This window comes from Anopheles arabiensis, assembly GCF_016920715.1.
Source record: "Anopheles arabiensis isolate DONGOLA chromosome X unlocalized genomic scaffold, AaraD3 X_pericentromeric_contig0003, whole genome shotgun sequence".
NCBI classification, from domain to species: Eukaryota; Metazoa; Arthropoda; class Insecta; order Diptera; family Culicidae; genus Anopheles; species Anopheles arabiensis.
The window spans coordinates 1,510,001-1,517,500 of record NW_024412081.1 but is presented as its reverse complement, the minus strand read 5'-3'; the positions used below and the strand labels follow the sequence as shown (position 1 = coordinate 1,517,500).

The 7,500-nt window shown below is 48.2% G+C and overlaps 1 pseudogene; it reads left to right on the top strand.

The window, feature by feature from the left end:
* Positions 1-1,584, top strand: part of LOC120907308 — a 7,081-nt pseudogene extending 5,497 nt beyond the window's left edge.
* The last annotated feature ends 5,916 nt before the right edge of the window (positions 1,585-7,500 follow it).

Here is a 7,500-nt window from a genome sequence, read left to right as displayed (position 1 = left end):
CAAGAAACGGTTATCCCGGCCGTTCGTTCGCCGGAACGACATGGCGGTACGGCCGGCCTCAATAACCCGCTGGATGGCGCTCACTGTCGACCGCCCTCGACGAAATCCGAACTGCCGGTCCGACAGTCGGGGTGAAGACGGCCTCGAGATGTTCATTGAGGCGATTCAGGATGAGGCGCTCAAGTACCTTCCCCAGTGCGTCGAGCATGCAGAGGGGTCGGTACGAGCTGCTCTCTCCCGGAGGCTTCCCCCTGCTTCGGCAGCAACACCAGTCGTTGCCTCTTCCACTGCGCCGGAAACGAAGCGCGATTGAGGCAATCCTGGTACAGGACCCGGAAGACCTCCGGGAACAACATGATGGCCGTCTTCACTGCCGCGTTCGGGATGCCATCGAGCCCTGGTGCTTTGCGATTTGCCATCTGGCTCGCGATGAGCAGCAGCTCGTCGTCCGTTACCGGTGCAATTCCCGCCGTTGTTGTTGCTCCCTCGACGCTTCCAACGTTGCTCAGCTGCGACCAGTCACAGGGCGGATGCTCAGGGAAGAGGTCGGACACAATGCGTTCGAGGACGACCCGGTCCGCTTCTGAAGGCGTCCGACTGCCCCGGAGCCGGGACATGACGACCCGATATCCTGCCCCGAACGCATTCTCTTCTGCAATTTCGATCAGCTCCTGGAACAAGTTCCGCTTGCTAGCTCGAATTGCTCGGCTGAGCTCTGCCCTTGCTGTCCTGTGCTCAGCTGCTGCTATGCTGCGCTCCTCCAAATCAGCCGTCCGCAGCATCCGGTCACGGGCAACCTCGCAGTTGTTCCTCAGGCGAGCCAGGAGGAGACCACCAAAATGTGTTACGGTGCGGGTCTTGGTGCACTCGGGTAACCCGTTGCATCGTCTCGTCGCAGGCCTTCAACATGGCTGCGATCATACCCTCCTGGGTACAGGGATAACTGGCTTGTGGCCGCCAAGCGTTCATAGCGACGTGGCTTTTTGATCCTTCGATGTCGGCTCTTCCTATCATTGTGAAGCAAAATTCACCAAGCGTAGGATTGTTCACCCTTTCAAGGGAACGTGAGCTGGGTTTAGACCGTCGTGAGACAGGTTAGTTTTACCCTACTGGTGTGTGCTTATAGTCGCTATCTTAACGGAATTCCTGTGCAGTACGAGAGGAACCACAGGTACGGACCACTGGCTCAATACTAGTCCGACCGGACTTTGGTATGACGCTACGTCCGCTGGATTATGCCTGAACGCCTCTAAGGTCGTAGCCAATCCGAGCTGATAGCGCTTCTCAAACCCATTAGGTGTTCGGAAGCTAGCGGGCCTAACAACCCTCTGAGATCCGTTGGAGTCTGCGTCTGCAGCCCGGCGTCTCATCCCGCTATACCTAGGCCGCAATGAGTGGAGTTCGCTGCACGTGTTAGTACCGTAACTGGGAACGCCGTTGGCTTGAGCTCTGCCCAACGTGGATATACCTAGTTTCGACACCTATCAACCGCCCGCAAACGACGGGACTTCAGGCTGGGAGCTGCGAGTTGTAGAGATGCGTTCGCATCGATCCTCTCAGGCGACCCATGCTTGGTGGTTTGTCCGTGTGCCCCTTCCTCGATGTGCGCAAGCTCGTCTTGGTCTGGGGACCACGTCGACACAGGGGATACTCTTGTGAGAGCATGAGTGTACTAAGTTGAGTGTAGCAAGGGAACGCGTGCCCCTTCCTCGTTGGCGTAACTAACCATCTTGGTCTGGGGACCGTGGTACCGTGCTCTGGTGAAGCTTGGTGCGTGCTCCTTCCTTGTCAGACGAGTGACTTGACCTGGTCTGGAGACCGTTCCTTTATACTAGTGGACAAGAGTTGGCTACTTCCGTGTCAGACGAGTGACTTGACATAGGATGGAGAAGGACACTTAACACTAATGAGCTTGTCGGCGTGCCTCGTTCTCGACTTGATTGTCTTGATGTGAGGACCGTGCGGACCACACCAGTAAGCTTACACATGCTCGTTACAAGTTGTATAAGTTGACCCGTTTGGCCCGGTTGCCTTGCACATGATGGTGTTGACCATGTTCGGTTAACAGGTCGTGTGTCGAGGTGGTCGGCCTTGGTAGTAGGATGTCTTGTGCATGTGACGTGTTGACCTGGTTTGGTCGGTGTGTCGTCGTGTACGAGATGACCTACTTACCCGTTAGTTTTCCAAGTTGTATTATGTGTTGACTTAGTTGACGTGTCATGTGCTTGGATGATTAGCGTACGGGTCATGTATGGTGCGCTTGCTTCAGTTGAAGGGATGTACTAGTACAGTTGTGTTAATTGTTTATTTCACGATCTGGTCTTTTGGCTGGATCGTGAAAAAAACGCTAAGTCCCAAATCCTGAACTCGAGAAGAAAGCGCCAATGACAACGTTTTTGACTGGAGCTCCCTAGCATTCGGCTTTTTTCTACTTTGAAGGGATGTACTGTTGTATGAATTGTTTATTCACGAACTGGTCGTTTGATTGGATCGTGAAAAAATCGCTCAGTCCCAAATCCTGAACTCGACAGGAAAGCGCTGATTGCAAACATTTTGACTGGAAGTCCCTTGAAAATGGCGTTTTCGTTATTGGCATTATGTGGCACGTTTATTGTGGCTAGAACATTAATTATTCACCAAATGGCACCAAAGCTTGGCAAAAGTCGCGAAACACTCCTATCTCGACGCACCAGCAATCGCAACTTGATGCAAAATAAATTGCACGAGCTAATGATACTTGTACCATGCACAGTACACCGTACCAAAATATACCCCTGAAAGTGTGCAATTTGGTGCTACCCTAGGGAATATGTATGGGGAAGCCTAGCTACGTGTGTCGCACGTTCCAAGTTGCATGGACGTCGAACAGAGGCATGCAAAAGCACCTATCTAGGGAATTACTCTACGTTCTAGTAGCAAGTGCGATTTTCCAGTCCAGCACGGCAGTACGCCTGCACGCATACACTCCATGTACCAGAAATGTACCAACCTAGGCGTTGCTCAGTAGCTTTTAGTGGCACATAGAAAAAGTATTCGAGTTCAGATTTTTGGGACTTAGCGTATTTTTAAAACTAATAACGAAAATTAAATTTTAAATCGGTAAACGGCTAGGAGTTGCTCAGTAGCTTTTGGCGGCACATAGAAAAAGTATTCGAGTTCAGATTTTGGGACTTAGCGTATTTTTTAAAACTAATAACGAAAATTAAATTATAAATCGGTAAACGGCTAGGAGTTGCTCAGTAGCTTTTGCGCAACGTGGCAAAAGTATTCGAGTTCAGATTTCTTGGACGTAGCGTATTTTTCAATCATAATAAACCGAATCAAACATAACAATGATGAAACTTACACCATGTCCCAAGGTTGTGCACAAAACGTAACGATAAAGTGCTGGCGAAGTTAGAGGTGCACCAAAATTGTGTACCGATCAGGGAAAGTACTCTACGTTCCTATGATTTGGGTGAAAAGTGTTGATTAACTGCTGGTAAGAATAGACAGTTGCTTATCATACACATCGCAAACGAACACCCCTTAGTGAGCATTAGCAAAAGTCAATGGCACAAAGCAATTGCAATACAAACTGATCAAGTACATTAAAGAACGCTAAGTACCAGGACTTCTTTCCAAGAATGGTGTCCGCGACGGGAGGGCAAGCGTCCTTCCCAGGTTTTCCTAGTAAACCTTGTATGGTAAACATACCCAAGCGTGTCTGTAAGCACGCAACGAAAGTCACGAACGGGCACATACCTAGGAATGTACTCTACGTACTTGGACTTTTGTCCAAGAATGGTGTCCGCGACGGTCGGGCACTGCGACGCAATAACCAAATCCTAGGATTGTAACTTTAGTGTGCACAAACATAAACATTAACGCGTTCGCTCGGGCTGCGCCGTCCGTGTTGAACACAAATGTGGGTGATTATATGCGTGGAGGGACAAAACATACGAGGAGGAGACAGTTTTCTGCACGATGTGCACAGAGCTCATTTCGTCGTCCCGGGCGAATGGAAAAACACAAACATCGCGAGTATCGTTCTAGGTTTCTGTCTATAAAAGGGCAGGCCAAAAGGTGACCGGTTGAGATAAGCATTTTAAGCATACAAACACTTTATTGGAACTTTTGATACAAAAACAAGGTACGTACATGTAGGTTGTACCAACATGGACATCTATGAACGCGTACGCTCGGGCTGCGCCCTCCGTCTTGTACTTTCCCTGATCGGTACACAGTTTTGGTGCACTGCTATTCCGACCGGCAACTTGTACCAACATATACATCCATGAACGCGTAAGTAGTGTACTTTCCCTGATCGGTACACACTGTTGGTGCACGGCATAAGAAAAGAGCTAAAATGGTCAAACTCAATCCATTTCAACAATAGATAGTCGATAGTAGCTGTGCCGATGAAGTAGGGCACGATGCAAGTTAATGTTGTTTAATGAATAACATGTCCGCCATACATTTCAGTACAAAATTGCTCGGTCAGACCTACAAAGTGCTATATCTCGAATACGAGGCGTCGGACTGGGGGTTGTAGAGCAATTTTAAGTTCGTCTAATGATTCTACATCCGATTCTGGATAGCGGTTTTTGACCACTTTTCAATATTTTGTGACACCCCGAACCTAGGGGCAGCTCCTAGCTTTTTTCAAAAATGTGCACCGAACGGGCCGGAGAGCTCGTGTGGCTCAAAACATGTTTTTCGCTAAAACACCTCAAAACGTGTAAGGAACGCACCCTAGCTCTTGTTTTTCAAAAGTTATGGCCATTTAAAGTCAGACGGGTTTTGCTTCAAAATAGCAATTTTACCCGTCCCTATGGCCATGCTTTAAATTTTCACGAAAATGCCAGGTCAGACCTAGGGCGGGCCATATCTTGAATACTAAACGTCGCAGACATTGGTCGTAGAACAATTTTAAGTTCGTCTAATGATTCTACATCCGATTCTGGATAGCGGTTTTTGACCACTTTTCAATATTTTGTGACACCCCGAACCTAGGGGCAGCTCCCTAGCTTTTTTCAAAAATGTGCACCGAACGGGCCGGAGAGCTCGTGTGGCTCAAAACATGTTTTTCGCTAAAACACCTCAAAACGTGTAAGGAACGCACCCTAGCTCTTGTTTTTCAAAAGTTATGGCCATTTAAAGTCAGACGGGTTTTTGCTTCAAAATAGCAATTTTACCCGTCCCTATGGCCATGCTTTAAATTTTCACGAAAATGCCAGGTCAGACCTAGGGCGGGCCATATCTTGAATACTAAACGTCGCAGACATTGGTCGTAGAACAATTTTAAGTTCGTCTAATGATTCTACATCCGATTCTGGATAGCGGTTTTTTGACCACTTTTCAATATTTTGTGACACCCCGAACCTAGGGGCAGCTCCCTAGCTTTTTTCAAAAATGTGCACCGAACGGGCCGGAGAGCTCGTGTGGCTCAAAACATGTTTTTCGCTAAAACACCTCAAAACGTGTAAGGAACGCAACCTAGCTCTTGTTTTTCAAAAGTTATGGCCATTTAAAGTCATACGGGTTTTGCTTCAAAATAGCTATTTTACCCGTCCCTATGGCCATGCTTTAAATTTTCACGAAAATGCAAGGTCAGACCTAGGGCGGGCCATATCTTGAATACTAAACGTCGCAGACATTGGTCGTAGAACAATTTTAAGTTCGTCTAATGATTCTACATCCGATTCTGGATAGCGGTTTTTGACCACTTTTCAATATTTTGTGACACCCCGAACCTAGGGGCAGCTCCTAGCTTTTTCAAAAATGTGCACCGAACGGGCCGGAGAGCTCGTGTGGCTCAAAACATGTTTTTCGCTAAAACACCTCAAAACGTGTAAGGAACGCACCCTAGATGATGAAAAGTGCAATCAGAATGTCAATCGACAACTTTGTTGGGGGTACCATTTTACGGGCCAGTAGCTTAGGCGCGCCAACAGCGCTTTCCTTTCGGGTTCCCATTTTTGCCCTCCTGGGATTATGATCATTTGTTCATTGCCTACTATAGGGAGGGTACCTTGCTACGAGGTCAAACATGAAGATTGCACCAAATCGTAGTTTTTACCTCTATTTAGTCGTAGGAGCATGGTTTGCAGTGGCAGTGGGTCATTAAGCCCCCGTTTGGGTCATACGTCCCTCCGCGATAAAAATCGTCGTATGCCTATAGTCCGAACTAATGAAGCAAAAGTGGTGTCTGGTGGGCTCTGCCGATGATTTTAACCTATGATTTTGAGCTTCCACCCTATCAAAACGTTCCCTGGAGCAGTACATCACGGGTCTACGGACCCAAAGACTTCGTCGTGATGGTTTCTAGTAAAAAGTTGTAACAGCTAAGGGTTTTGAATACGCGTATATTAACCATTGCTTGAAACTAAGCTTCGTTGTTTTTAAACTCTGCAAGACCAATCGAACTTCTTAGGGAAACCCGAAGGATTCACGCTAAGCTCGATGAGCTATTATGGGTAGTGGTGCATGATCTGGTGTTCCTTGGATCTAATCCAATGAATAAATTTATGAGGGTATATATGGTGCAGGGCACAAAGCGTGATGAAACCGGGTCTCCCTACCAAATGTGGCATATTTTTCCCTGAGAGCGAAGCTCAGACCCACGTAGGGGAGAGCGAAGTGGAACTTAAATGTTCTATGCAGCAAATGTTCGCCATGCGGATAAACAAGTTGGAATAGTTCAATGTAGTGTAATGCAAAAACGAATCGCAATAACGATACGGGACCCAGAAGCAATTCTGCGGATCCCTCGGGGAGTGGTGAGTTGATATAAATTAGAGGTGAAAGTCCAAGTTGTTCAAGCTCCGGCTCGGCAGCCGATACGAGGTTCCTGTTGGGCTTTGTACATCGCGCAGAGGCGCCGTTCGGTTCTAGCAATGATTCCCGCCACCATGTTCCATGCGTGCAGAGATCCGTTAGAGCTCGTTCAATGTGTCCCGCCGTGATTACGAAAAAGTCCAACAGTTGACCAAGTTGGGGTGCGTCAAGTAAACGCGCAGAGATGCCGTTCGGTTTAGAGCAATGTCTCCCGTATCACGTTGGAGTTCTTCCACTAGTGCAGAGAGATCGCTGAACCGTTCAATGTGTCCCGTCGTGGTGTGCTTGTACCGAACACTTAGGATACACCATGCTTTGTTGGTTTGGGATAGGAGTGGTCGCGCAACTGCCTCCACGCCGCAAAGTGCCAGTTCGGATTGAAGGTCAACTTTAGCCGTTCAATGCATCAGTCGGTGGGTGTTCAGATGGCATCACAACTTCCCCTAGGTGCTTAAGTTGGTTGGGTTGTAAAACATGTGCACATGCGCAGAGTATCGTGCGTACTAGCAAAGTCTCCCGTCACGGTGGTTATGAATGAGTTCCATTCAGTGCAGAGAGATCGTTAGTGCGTGCAATGTGTACCAGTCGATGTGTCGTACCGGAATACAACCCCGCTTAGAGGCCCGTCGCTCGAAGAGGACAAGCAAGAGTGCGCAGAGTGCCGTACTGGCCTAGCAATGT